This window comes from Haemaphysalis longicornis, unplaced genomic scaffold, assembly GCF_048455015.1.
Source record: "Haemaphysalis longicornis isolate Haplotype H1 unplaced genomic scaffold, Haemaphysalis longicornis Haplotype H1 scaffold_35, whole genome shotgun sequence".
Classification (NCBI taxonomy): Eukaryota; Metazoa; Arthropoda; class Arachnida; order Ixodida; family Ixodidae; genus Haemaphysalis; species Haemaphysalis longicornis.
Genome location: NW_027526352.1, coordinates 242,543 through 257,611, shown reverse-complemented (window position 1 = coordinate 257,611; position 15,069 = coordinate 242,543). Strand labels below are relative to the sequence as shown.

The 15,069-nt window shown below is 46.8% G+C and overlaps 1 pseudogene; it reads left to right on the top strand.

Annotated features, from left to right (window-relative positions):
• The first annotated feature begins 464 nt into the window (after positions 1-464).
• LOC144177946 (uncharacterized) overlaps positions 465-15,069 on the top strand; it is a 30,571-nt pseudogene continuing 15,966 nt past the window's right edge.

Below are 15,069 nucleotides of genomic sequence, written 5' to 3'. Positions count from 1 at the left end.
ACTGCATCATTCCGGCCACAGAGTATATCCCTCTAACAATGTGCCCCGACAGCCCCTTTTACATCTTCACAGACTAACCATCCGCAATTCAAATTATTTACGCGTTACCCTCAAACCCTTCTCTTCTAACCTGGTAGCTGACACTCTCAAGAATTATCCTTTTCACTTCACTAAAGTCCTGGTATGGGTACCTGGCCAGGCCAAATTGACGCAACGAAAGAGGAAACGCGCTTTCCCGAAACCTATCCCCGAGTCCACCTATGCTCTGGCGAAGCTCATACCGGCCTCCTTCAATTCGTCTCCGCGATCCCGCTACCCGTAAATTCACTTTACTCTCCTGCTACCTCGCCCATACCTATGCTTTTCCAGACCCACGTCTCACTCACGATGAAACCTATTTTTCCGCCAGGCTCATACTCACTCCCTCCCATCACAGCACATTTGGGCACGGCGGCACCGCAAGGATGCAGAACGCTAATCCGTTCCTGTATATTCTACAGATCGGCACTTTCCTGCTGCTGATACCGGCGGGGCGTGAAGGAGCGGGCAACTCGACGACAGCGTGGACAGCAAATCCTGACTACGATAAAGCCCGCCACGTGCCAAATGCACCGGTTGGTCTGGATGGTCGGCCCTACATGGTGGATCCCCTCGGTCCTGCGGTGTACTGCGCCGACGCAGCCTTCAGCGCCCCCGCGGTACCCCACTGGACATCGACAGCTTCGGACATAAATACGTCTCCCGAAACCACGACGATCAATGGGCACGGCGGCACCGCAAGGATGCAGAACGCTAATCCGTTCCTGTATATTCTACAGATCGGCACTTTCCTGCTGCTGATACCGGCGGGGCGTGAAGGAGCGGGCAACTCGACGACAGCGTGGACAGCAAATCCTGACTACGATAAAGCCCGCCACGTGCCAAATGCACCGGTTGGTCTGGATGGTCGGCCCTACAAGCTGGATCCCCTCGGTCCTGCGGTGTACTGCGCCGACGCAGCCTTCAGCGCCCCCGCGGTACCCCACTTGACATCGACAGCTTCGGACATTAATACGGCTCCCGAAACCACGACGATCAATGGGCACGGCGGCACCGCAAGGATGCAGAACGCTAATCCGTTCCTGTATATTCTACAGGTGAGAAAACGCTACGGCGAATGCACTAGGTCTGACTACCCCTGCTTGATTGTGCTGCCGTGCCCACGGTCGCTTTGTGAACCACTGTGTAACTTGGCGTTGTATTTGAAGGAACTGTTGTTGCTGGGAGGTGATGTCGACACAAACCCCGGTCTCGACTTAGCTCAAATTTCTCTACAACTGAAGCAAATTGCTACCGACATTAAAGAAATCAAAGAAGAACGACTAACGGCTATCGAGGCAAAACTAGAACGCTTGGCTGCCATGGATAAAAAAATAATGGATTGTACCACTAAAGTTTCCGCCTTACAAAAAACCGTGTCAGCCTTAGAACTGAAGCTGGATGACTAAGAAAACCGGTCGCGAAGATCAAATTTGATTGTGTACGGCATTCCTGAAGATGAGCAAGAAAATCAGGAATCTTTAGAACAAGTAATAAATGACAAAATTGCTGAAACTATTGTAGAAATCGAACCCGTTTCAATAGAACGGATACACCGACTCGGAAAACCTAACCCGAATAAAATCAGGCCGATAATCCTCAAACTTCTTGACGATCGTGACAAAACAAAAATTTTGAAAAATTGTCACAAACTAAAGGGTTCTGAAATATCAATTAGCGAAGACTTTTCGCAGCGCGTACGCCTTATCAGAAAAAAACTGGGACTCGGCCAAACCAAACAAGGAATCCGGACAGAAGGTGCACCTAGTTTACGACAAAATAAGTATAGATCGTACTCTTTACCGCTGGGACGATTCCATAGACGATAAAGTTTTAGTAAACCAGACAACAAATTGCTCACACGATAAAAAAAACCACCAAAGCGCAGGACCGGCGACACGTTCTCGCAATTGCCAGAAATAAGATTTATAAATGTGAATTGTCGAAGCATTGTGAATAAATTAGAATCTCTTGAATGCCTACTCCTCGACATCGAGCCAGACTTCGCTGCACTGACAGAAACTTGGTTAAATAATGACATTGTAGATAGTGAACTAACACCCCCAAACTACAACATAATACGGAAGGACAGACCGACATGAGGCGGTGGTGTGGCCTTACTGATAAAACGTGGAATACCGTTCACGGCGCTGCCAGATGTCGATGGTCTTGAAGCAGTATTTTCGAAGCTAATATTTGGCCCTCATACCATAATTGTAGGGTGCTGCTATCGCAGTCCTACCTCTGGCGAAGATACCGTGCAATCCCTTTACAACTATATTGAACGAAACATACAGAACACGAGATTTATTTTGCTGGGTGATTTTAACCTTCCCGATATCGACTGGCAGTCTACGAATTTTCATTCCGCATGCTCAGAGGTTATCATCGACACAATGCTGCGCTTTAATCTTCACCAAGTTATAGATCAACCGACACGTGTTCAGGGCCCAACTTCAAATATTCTTGATCTTATATTCATAAGTAACCACTTCCCAGCCAATAAAACTAAAGTAGAAATAATAGATGGCATATCAGATCACAAGCTTGCATTGTGCATGTACCCTTCCAAGAAAAAAAGGAACCGTCAAACGTGAAAAATACATACCCAGATTTTAATTCCGCTGACGATACCAGCATAGTTAACCACCTAATTCTCAATTTTTCTCCCTTCGAAGTGCTGTCAAACGATAGTTCCACGACCATCGAAAGAATATGGCATGAATTAAAAACAATTATTCATGATTGCATTAATGATTATGTACCTACTCGAGTAAAAAAATTAAGAAACACAACCCGTGGATAACGCGCGAGGTAATCCACGCAAAACGCAAAGTAAAGCGAACAAGAAAGAGACTTAAGCAGAAACCAGGAGCAGTAAATGATCTTAACTCGGCACTGAAGGATTTAACAAGGAAAGTAAAATCAGCTAAGAAGAATTCTTTTAATAAAACACTACCTAACTTTCTAAAAAGTTCCCCTAGCAAATTTTGGAACTACCTCAAACCAGCAAAAAATAATAGGATCAACGCACCCCTGGAAGAAGGAAACCCGATCAATGCAAGCACTCTGAACAGCTACTTTCAATCGCTATTCACTGTAGATGACGGAAACATTCCGGCCATCGACACTAGCGTGAAAGCTACCCTAGAATCTGTCATCGTAACTGAGACGGGAGTGCTTAACTTATTGCTAAACTTGGACACGAAAAAAGGAGCAGGCCCCGATAACATTCCCAACATTTTTCTTGTCAGATATGCGGAATTACTGGCTAAGTATCTATGCCTCACATATAACAAACCACTGTTAACGTGTTCGCTACCCGAGGATTGGAAAAAGGCGAAAGTAATTCCTGTGCATAAGGGAGGGCGCAAAAATGATATTGCTAATTTTAGACCAATCTCTTTAACTTGTACAATTTGTAAAATCCTGGAGCATATCATCCTTAAACACATAACCGTTTACATAGAAGAACAGCGTATATTATCTCCCTATCAGCATGGCTTTCGTCGAGGTTTATCAACCATCACTCAATTACTAGAATTAACACATGAGGTAGCCTATAATATTGACAATCAAAAGCAAACAGACCTGATTTTCTTAGATTTTGCGAAAGCCTTTGATAAAGTATCACACAAGAAGCTACTAAAAAAACTCGAAAGCAGCACTAGGAAATTCAACCGTTATTAAATGGATCGATAATTATTTGACTAACCGTTCTCAATACGTGGAATTTAACAATAAGACTTCAGATGCTACCCCCGTCACATCTGGAGTCCCGCAAGGCTGCGTCCTGGCTCTCGTTTTGTTTCTTCTTTATATTAATGATCTGCCTACGAACCTTAATGTGAAAGTCAAACTGTTTGCAGACGATTGCGTACTGTATCGTGAAATAAACTGCCCAGACGACCACGCAGCTTTAAATACAGCTTTAAAAGACGTTTCCCGCTGGTGTCGTAAATGGCAAATGTCCCTGAATATAAACAAGTGTACCATTTTGTCAGTAAGCCAAAAAAAAACTAAGTCAAATTTTCATTACACTATTGACAACGTTCCCATAGCTAGAGTAAATCAGCACAAATATCTTGGAGTAATTATAACTGAAGAACTAAGATGGGATTCTCACATAAATTATGTAACTTCAACTGCCTTGCGGCGCTTGTTCACACTTTGATATCGGCTCCACAAGGCGCCGCCTCCACTGAAGCACCTGGCATACACTTCGCTTGCGCGATCATTACTAGAATATGGTAATATCATTTGGTCACCCTTCACTAAACAACAAATAACTAAACTCGAAGGAATACAAAGAAAAGCGGTTAGGTTCATATACAATCGGTACAGACTTGCAGATTCACCAACCGAACTCCTAAAAAATGTTGGTTTACTTACCTTAAGAAATCGAACACGATTGGCAGGTGTAAAATTTATGCATCAGCTAATTCACGGTCATTTCAACATTGATTTATCTGCCTACATTACGTTTGATCAAAGTAGAACGACACGCCTAAAACATTCAATGAGACTAAACGAATATTCATTTAACACAAATTGCTTTAAGTACTTTTTTTTCCGTTAGCAATTACTGAATGGCCCCGCACGGGGCACCTTGAGCAATCTTGGTGACGGTACTGGCGATACCGCGGACCCCGAGCCCCCAAACATAAGCTGGATCTAACCGTGGCGATGTGTTTATAGGTGGAGGGTTAGAAACCACGAACGGTGGCCGTCGGAGCCCAGGTCAAGCTCCGGCGGATGGGCTCCCTGTCTGTTCACCAGGCAGGGAGCTCCGGGACCTCTTTGGCTACCAGGGTAAGGTCAAAGAAGAAAGTACCCCCGTCTCCCTGCTTTCCAATGTATCATATGGCATTTTCCAAACGCCCCCCCCAAACGTGATCGGCGCCCGAAAAGGGGCCGCACCGAAGCTTCGTTCCCACCACTTCCCAACTTGAGTATTTCGAAACCGAACAACTACCCTCAATTCTTAGTAATAGAATCAGTTGACCAGTTGAACCCTCTTGCTTCAAAGTCAGTATTTCTCGTCTCCAAATTTCTTGAAGGTGTCATCGGCGAATCATATAAAGCCAAAAAACAAAGAACCGGTGAAATCCTTGTTGAAGTCAGTAGCCAGGATCAGGCTGATAAACTACTTGCACAAACCCGCATCGCCGATCTGGCCATCCGAGTCACACCCCACCGCAGCCTAAACAGCTCCCAGGGCGTGATTTCCGAATATGACCTAATCAATGAATCTGAAGCTGACCTGCTGGAGGGCCTTCGTAGTCAGGGCGTAACAGCGGTCAGGCGCATAACCATCCGCAGAGACGATAAACAAATACCGACAAAGCACCTCATCCTAACCTTCGACAAGGCGACCCTTCCTGAATTCATCAACGCAGGTTACATTCGTTGTTCAGTCCGGCCTTACATCCCGAACCCACGGCGCTGCTTCAAGTGCCAACGGTTCGGGCACGGCACAAACACCTGTCGCGGCCGACTTACCTGCGCAAAATGCGCCCAGCACGATCACCCGGCCGAAAACTGCAACGTGCAACAACTTCTTTGTGTAAACTGCCAGGGTCCACATGCGGCCTACTCCAGAAAATGCGAAAAGTTTCAATTAGAAAAGGAAATCATTAACATCAAGGTCACTGAAAACATCACTTTCCCAGAGGCGCGGAAGAGGTTCGCCTCTTTCCCTCTGGGGAGGTACGCCGACGCAGCTCGCCGGGGGGCGGAGCGGCGTCTGGTTTCGGCGGGGACCCAGTACCGCGAGTCGGACTTGGTCCCGCCCCCGCCCCCCCCCCCCTGGGTTGCCTCTGGCAGCCCAACCCGCCTCCGCACCGCTCGCTGAGCCAGCAGCGGCTGTGGTGGCATCCACGTCCGGTGGGGATGCTGCTGCACCCACCGTTTCCCCCTCTCTACCGGCCCGAAGCACACGCGAGGGCCCGGACGAGATGGAGACGGAGGCAGTCGCAGCGACCCCTCCCCCGCCTCACTGCCTGTGCCATCTGTGGTGCTCCCCACGCCTTCGGCACTGGCAGCACAGGCAAAGAACACCCGAAAGGGTACCACGTCAAGGGGGCCCAGTCCGCTGGGCACCCCCTTGCCTTCAGATGATGACATGGACGTCGAGCCCTTCCGGCTTTCATCGCAGCGGAAGGAACGGGCTGCGACGTCCAGGTCAGTAGAGAAGGCCAGAAAACCCCTTCCAAGAGTCCAAGCCCCGAAAGACCCTACATAAATAGTCACACTCCAGTAGCTCTGAACACATAATAATGGGAAGAGAAAATATTGTTCAATGGAACTGCAGAGGCCTTCTGAATAATCTTGACGACGTTTATGAGATTCTGCATGCCAATCAGCCAAGTATAATGTGTGTCCAGGAAACACATCTGAATTCCAAACACACAAATTTCTTGAATAGTTACATGGTATACAGGAAAGACAGGGATGGCTGCACACACTCTTCTGGCGGTGTTGCCATAATCACCCGCAAATCCTTAGCATGCCACCCTGTCACCTTGAACACCGTCCTTGAGGCTGTAGCAATACGCTTAATAATGTTTAATAGGTTGATAACGGTATGCTCCATATACATTCCTCCTGATGTTGCACTTACGAGCTCCGACTTCGAGGCGCTGGTTGACCAGCTGCCCGAACCATACATCCTTACAGGCGACCTTAATGCTCACAACTCTCTTTGGGGCTCTTCCAGAACGGATGCCCGAGGTCGCCTGATAGAGAAATTCCTGACATCTTCTGGAGCATGCCTTTTCAACAATAAACAGCCTACATATCATAACATAGGACACAACACATACTCATGTCTTGACTTGGCTATTGGCTCCGCAGTTCTCTTTCCTCTTCTCGAGTGGGGTGTGGGAACTGACCCATATGGTAGTGACCACTTTCCGACCTCACTTAGATATATAGGTAAAGGCCCAAGCAGTTCATCTTCCCATAATAGGTTCAATGAAGCACGAGCTAACTGGAACACATTTACAGAGTCATCGAAACTACACCACACATCCATAGCACACCTACACGTAGATGAAGCCGCACAACTCCTCACGGCGCACATCCTCAACGCCGCCGGAAAGTCCATTCCCCACGCCTCTGGTGCCCCGCGCAACCAGCAGAGGCCGTGGTGGAATGAGGACTGTAGGCGGGCGCGAGAGGCCCAGAACAAGGCGTGGGGTGTCCTTCGTCGGTACCCCACGTCGGGTAACCTCATTTTGTTCAAACGGGCCAAGGCGTTAGGAAAACGTGTGCGCCATGAGGCAAAACGAGAGAGTTGGCGCTCATTCATAACATCTATAAACTCATACACAGACACACGCAAGCTATGGACACGTATACGCAAACTCAAAGGACAACATACACACAGCCTGCCCCTGGTCAGTACAACAGGGGATACACTGGAAAACCAGGCTGACACACTCGCACAACACTTCCAACACGTGTCCAGTTCAGCACACTACACGAACACTTTCCTGAAGTATAAAGCCTCTTGTGAAAAGAAGTCCCTACACGACAACAACAAATCACAGACTTCTTACAACTCCCTGTTTTCACTACATGAGGTGAGGGCTGCTCTGAGCACGTGTAAACCCTCAGCTCCAGGACCAGAAAACATTACATATACAATGATACAGAACTTACACACAGACACTCTTGTAACACTTCTTCACCTTTTCAACAAGATATGGCTTTCGGGGCACATTCCAAAGTCTTGGAGGGATGCCATAGTTGTAGCATTTTTGAAAGAAGGGAAGGACCCTTCTTCTCCCGCTAGCTATCGACCCATTGCCCTGACCAGCTGCCTGTGCAAGCTTCTCGAGAAGATGATAAACCGGAGGCTTGTGTACTTTTTGGAGTACAACGGTCTTCTTGAGAGCTGCCAGGCAGGCTTCAGGGCAGGGAGATCCACAAACGATCAACTTGTGGCACTAGAGTCATACATTAAGGATGCCTTCATTCACAAACAATTCTGTCTTACGGTGTTTTTTGGCCTATGACACCGCATGGCGTTATGGCATACTTACTGACCTTAAGTCGTTCGGTGTCTCTGGTAACATGTTAAATACCGTTATTAGTTATTTGTCAGAGAGAACCTTTCGCGTGAGAGTTGGTTCTGCACTGCCAAAGGTACACGTGCAGGAAAATGGCGTGCCTCAAGGTGGAGTTCTAAGCTGCATTCTCTACATAGTAAAGATGAACTCCCTTGGGAAGGCACTGCCGCCTACAATTTCTTACTCTATGTATGTAGATGACGTGCAGATATCGTTTAAATCTTGTAATATGTCAATATGCGAACGTCAAGTCCAGCTCGGCGTCAAGAAACTTGCCAGCTGGGCAGACAAAAATGGTTTTAAATTGAATCCTGCAAAACGCTCCTGCGTTGTGTTCTCTAGGAAGCGCGGGATCCTTCCAGACCCAGACATTACCCTTAATGGCGTGTCGCTTCCTGTGAACAAGGAGCACAAGTTTTTAGGTGTTCTGTTTGACCAGAAACTCACATTCATTCCACACATCAATAAACTTAAACATAAATGTCTTAAAACAATGAATATCCTGAAGGTTCTCTCCCACAATTCGTATGGTTCTGACAAAGAACTCCTACTACGGCTCTATACTGCTTTGGTTGGGTCTCGTTTGGACTATGGCAGTGTGGTATATGGGTCGGCGAGTAAAACAGCATTGCGAATGCTTGGCCCAGTTCTACACTTGGGGCTACGGCTTGCTTCGGGTGCTTTTCGCACTAGCCCTGTCGAGAGTCTATATGTTGAATGTAATAAGTGGAGCCTTGAGAACCAGCGAACGTACATGGACTTACTTTATGCTTTTAAAATTTCATCTCAGAATAACCACCCTTTTTATCCTGTCCTTAACGATATATCCACATCTGTGCTGTTTGTAAATCGCCCGTCCGTTACTCCGCCTTTTTCACTTCGAGCGAGAGAGCAAGCCTCGGATCTGAGTGCTTCGTTTTTAGACGTGTACAGGTCATCCTCTTTAAACATTTTACCGCCTTGGCAAGTTCGCCCTGTGTCCTGTGACCTTTCTTTTATAAAGCTTGACAAAATCGTGTACCGCGAGCTGCAATACTGCAGCACTTTCTTTCTTTGCAGTTCAAATACCCACGTGCTGAATTCTACAGTGACGCTTCTAAAACCTCCACTATGGTGTCGTGCGCTGCTCATGGTCCGAATTTCAATGCAGCCAGAACCATGAGCGTGCACACAACAATTATTTTCAGCAGAAGCGTACGGAATTTTACTGATTGTACGACATATCCTTGAAAATCAAATTCCCAATTCTATCATCTACACAGATTCTTTGAGTGTTGTTCGCGCATTGTCATCGCATACACCCCCCAAAAACCACATAGTTAATCTTGTATTCAACACTATCATGTCGGTGTATGCGGACAAGCATCGGCTGCTTCTCTGCTGGGTCCCAGGACACGCTGGGATCGCTGGGAACGAGTTGGCAGACGAGAGGGCCGGTGCTGCTGCACTCAGGAACACTGTAGACATAACAAGCGTACCATATACAGACCTCAAGCCACACATAACACAACACCTGCGCAGAACATGGCAAACACACTGGGACTAACAGACTGACAACAAACTACATGTAATAAAGCCACACTTGGGACGGTACACAGCTGACTCACACAACAGAAACACAGAAGCCGCCTTGGCTAGGCTACGGATGGGGCACACGCATGCAACTCACTCGTATCTGCTGACGGGATCTCCTAGACCCCAGTGCGGCAGGTGCGGAGAGGCCCTATCCGTAGTGCACATACTAATAACATGCAAGGCACTTCACACCACACGACGCAAACACTTTCCAGAAATCTACAGACAACAAATCCCACTCCACCCATCGCACTTCTTAGGCGATGAAGCAATGTTTACTATCAAACGTGTTTTTAATTATCTGTCAGAAGTTAAGTTTCGGAATCTCATATCGTATCATGCATAATCACAACCTGGCCCTCTACACCAGCCATCCTCATTGTCTTTATTTGTTTTTACTTCTGGTGCTATTCACTTCTAGTATTGACTTTATTATGTGGTAGCTAACCATCTTTTTTTTGGCGCTCTTTGCCCCAGTTGGCATTGCGCCATTAAAATGCAACCATCATCATCATCAATTACTGAATGGAATCAACTAGATCCGAATCTCTCGAGCAGTACTCAATTAGATAAATTTTTAACACTGGTTGAAAACGAACTTAACAAAATGCAAGGGGAAACAGTTAGGTGATATTCGTTTGTGTATTTGTGGATATATTTTACCCCACTGATTACGTACTCTTAAGTTATGCTTAAGATGAAATACCCTTCAGTATTGTACGTTGCACTTAAAAAATTATTCCTGAGCTCAAATACTCTGTTTTCAGATCATGTTCTTTATGTACTTATATTACACTTCTCTTACTGAATTCTTTACCCATGCAGTACTTTTGCTTATCATTGTCGGCGTTACATTTATCACTAGTTCATACAATTTTCGAGTATGTGAATTTGCTTTGTACTTGCACGTTGTTAGTAACCCACATGTTTGAATCCTGTTACAATTTTGTTCTGTTAATCCGATTCTGTTACTAGATTTCAATTGTTAATGTGTGTGTCTTATTGTACACCTACTCTGTAACTTTATGTCTCAAGCCCTTCCTGCGAAAATCCCTGATGGGATTGGCAGTATGTTTAAATAAATAAATAAATAAAATACGGCCTACGTAAGTGCTCAGGTCCCCCAACCAGCCCGCACTGCGGCGATACTCCTCTATTACTTATTCCTACTGGGAATGCCTCCCCCCGAAACCCTTTTCCTCTGGCGAGCATCACCCATGGGAGATTTAGCTGGTTGCCCCGCCCGGAATACAGGCTCCAGCGGCCCTGGATGCTCCCTGTCTTGATGTCGAGAAGATTTTCAAGGATATTGTGGACAACTATGAAGACCGTGGTGCCTCAGCCTTTGATATTTATCTGACCTGGACTTTTTTTGGTGATTGCGGAATAAATGTTTTCTCTCTCTCTCTCTCTCTCTCTCTCTCTCTCTCTCTCGCAACTGGCGTTTTGTATTTGTTCCTTGCGAATGTCTAACCCAACTGCCATTGTTCTGTGGCGCCGTTTTTGAAAGGCCCTTCCATTACAAGTGGCTACGAACGGAACAATCTACACGCCGGACATTCGAACTTGCCAGCTGAAGTACAGGGGACTGCGCACTCTCCGAACTGATCTGCGCACTCTCCGAACTATGATTCGTTTTGTTTTGTTTGATTTTTATTATTTTTTTATTTTTGAAGATATTTCTAAAGCTGCTGCTGCCAGCCTAAACTACTTCATGCCTCCCCAAGAAATGGCGAACGAAAGAGTTGAGGGAGGAAATTCGAAATATGCTGGCCGCACTGGAAAAAGACTTGGGGAAAGAACATATGGAACTGAAGCTTTCCATCGATTTTTTGAGTACCCAGTTTTTCGCAATAACCACATGATGTTGGAAAATTGGTGTTGGAAAGTAAATACACATTGGTTCATGGAGTAGAAACAATGATGCAGCTATCTAGAATAAGGCTTATGAAGGATACTCTAGGTCAATAAAACAAACTCTTCGATTCCAGCAGGCGTCTTCACGAACATATTAAGAAGCAGTTTTTAGGGGGTCAACAATATGGGTTGGGACAAGGAAGGAGGCTAACAAACTCACCACAACTGCCCCCGATAGACGTCCCGGGATACGCAACTGATTTAAACAATTGCAGCAACATCAATGCATTTAACTGCATTTAAACTCTGGAGATGTGCTGTTTCAACGGTTGTAAGGGCGCGTGCACGCTGTCTGTTGTATTGTGCCAGCCCATGTGTACTCATGTGTACTCAGCCCATGAGTACAGTTCATGTGTACTATAAAGTGGAGTAGGGCAGTCCACCGTGTTGACGATGGTAAATTATTAAGCCAATTGCGTCAATATATTAAGGTATTAAGCCTATTGCGAGAGCCCGCGCGAAACATTTTTCGGGCCAGGGCAAGCACCAGCCTTGAAGTTAACTTTGACAGTAGTGCTATGATGGGCGTATTGGCATTGCGACGACCGTCTGCATTACTGTCTGGTTCAATCACCCAATCCTCTGTCGTCCTGTTTTCGACAGTTCCCTCTTCTCCCCCCCCCCTTGCCGCCCTTATCGCGGTGAGAAACAAGGCTTTGTGCGCAAGGGCGCAGGGTCGACTGACTCTGCTGCTGGAGAAAAGCCGCTTTCTGCGACTTTAGGGTAACCCAAGCGCCAGACGACAAGGCAAACCACAGACGACAATGTTTTAGGGGGGAATGGACAGAGGCATGCAGGATTAAACTTTCGGCGGCAATCTTCTGCTGCGAGGCGCGCATGGCGGGGCCTCTGTGTTGTGAGTCCGCGACGCCGCTATTCAACGAGCGCTCGACGCCGGATTACAGACCACGCCCAGGCGTCCTCCGGTCGCTTCAACCTCGGATGATAGTCCTCAGGGCTTCGACTTTAGGACGGTTGCACCACATAAGTCAGCCGGATGCCTACCTGTGCTAGACAAAAAGTGCCTTCTCTTTGTGGGTGTGTGGACGTCAGTTTCAGTGCCACGAATTTTCTTGATTTGTGAGTTCCTAAAGGCAGCGGAAAAAAGGGGACAGAGGGCGGACCCAACCTGGTTATTTAATCTTGCACGCGCAGGAGCTCAAAAAACAGTTCACTCAGTGAAACGCGGTGTAAATATCTGTACAGAGTTTTTTTCTTCGCGCTACTCGGCCCCAATGTTTGCGAAATCTCTGGACCAACGGACGCCATCACCGGTCACGCTACCAGATCCGTAACACTGGTTGGGAGTAAGTGGGATCACCTCCACCACGGCGAGATCATCTCCACTGCGGAAAGGATCGTCTCCATGAGGCATGGGTCGACTCTAGAGCATCGGGACCTACTTCGCGGATGCATGACTGCAAAGTTTGGTGAGTGCCAAGCGATTCTGTTTGAGGGATTACCAGGCTCTTACAAAGTGTAGCGAGAGAAGTAAATTGTATCACTCTTTTGACGCGAGGCTGCTTTGGTGCGTCGGGAAAAAGGATTTTCGGTAGTAACAGTTGGCAGCCCTCGAGACAGGCATGAACCTGAAGTCGCTACGAAAGCCGCAACTACTAGAGTTGGCAAAAATGTTGGGGTTAAGCTCGGCGAGAATCTTTATTTGCCATTTAGGTACCCTGCCTCCCCGAAAACACTAATGGCTTTTTGAACGCTAGCAATAATTCTTAAGAGTCTCTTCGGTACTTATCCCCACAACGATGTGTCGGCTGTACGCTTTTTATTTTCCTGTGGGTAGGAGGGTAATGACTTCACAGCGATTGTAACAGTAGTCCATGGCCATGTATTTCCGTTGAGTTACGCGCCTGCGGCAACACCGTTCTCCTGTTGTGGTGCCTGGCAACCCCCGAGATCCGCCTCCATGTTTCTGGCATTGGAAAGAACACTTAGCACCACGGGCTCTTAGAGAGTTGTCTATGCAGTTACTGCACGAATTACACTATGATTGTCTTGATGATAGATCAGCGGTATGCATTTATATTTTTAGCACTTTCTTTGCTGCAGCAACACCTTTAATTTGACACACCAGAAGCTCCAAGGACATAAATTTATTTTAGCAGAGTTTATAAATAGTCTTGGTTGCCTTACGATGGGGTCATTAACTAAAACTAGCGTTTGTCACGGGAATATCGAATGGAATATCGAGTGACCATCTGAAATCTGTATTTGCTTTACAAGCGCAAAAAGCACTACCCTATAGCTAAGGATGAAATTTTCAACGGCATATCTCATGTTTTAATTTCACGTGGCTAGTGCTGGTGTCATTGATGTTCGAATTACTCCAGTACGGGGCCTTTACTTACCCCCTTAGCGCTTTGTATTTGTTCTCACCAAATGTATAACCCAAGTGCCGTTATGTTGCGTGATGGGCTTTACAACTGCATTCACAATTCAAGTGTCTGGGAACGCAATAACCTCACGCAAGCCATTCCGAGGTCATGAATGGCTTCTGAACTTCAATACGTGTACATCCGCTGTAGTGCCGTCAAAAAAATTGCAATCTTATCTTGCGAGGAACATTTCAAGACGAGCAAGGCCTGCCACAAAAAGAAAGGCCAGCTGAAAAGTAAGAATGTGAAATGGAAAATATCAGAGGACGCAAAGCCCGCGCCGCACTTTTATTCACGTGCTTTGCAGCACTTACCGATACAAGTTAAAACATGAGCACAAGCCAAGCGACAGCCAAAATGGAGTGGCCATTGAGAGCGTAACACCGGCAGAGATGATCTCGTGGTGAAAAAAATGGAGAAACGTAGTAAGTATGGAGTGTGCCCGGGACACTATGCAGTCGGGCATTCGGATCCCACCTCTGTTCCGGTGGTCGTCCACACAAGCAGCCACGAGGACTCCCCGCTGCAAGCAACTCGCCGCATGGGATGGTCCCGGAAGAGGATAGCGGCGCCTCCAAGAATGCCGGGTTCGTTACACACGCCGCACCACCATGCACCTCGACTGGTGACCTGGCAGCGCAAGTACTCCGGCCACGATCGTGCCCAGAGAAGCAGAAATTCCTCAGAGACGCACACGCAACCTTCCTTTTCCTTCACTCTGTCCGTAGACTTTCCCGCTCCCTGCAATTGCTTAATTTTCATTTTTCAGTCAATTTTTGTCCGTTTGTGTGTGTGTATTTCTTGGGGCTTTAGGCATTAGTATGAATGTCTCTTTTAATCACCTGTTCAACAGTAAACATGAAATGGCAGCGCGTCTTCTCAAGCCATTACAAATGTCGTCAAAAGACGATAGTCTTCCACTGCCCCTGCCACATAACTGCTTCTCCTGTATCACCGGATCACCTGTCACGCTGTTCCCCTCCTGTTTTGGTCCACCCTTTGAAGTTTAAAACATATGAATTTCACGGAATTCG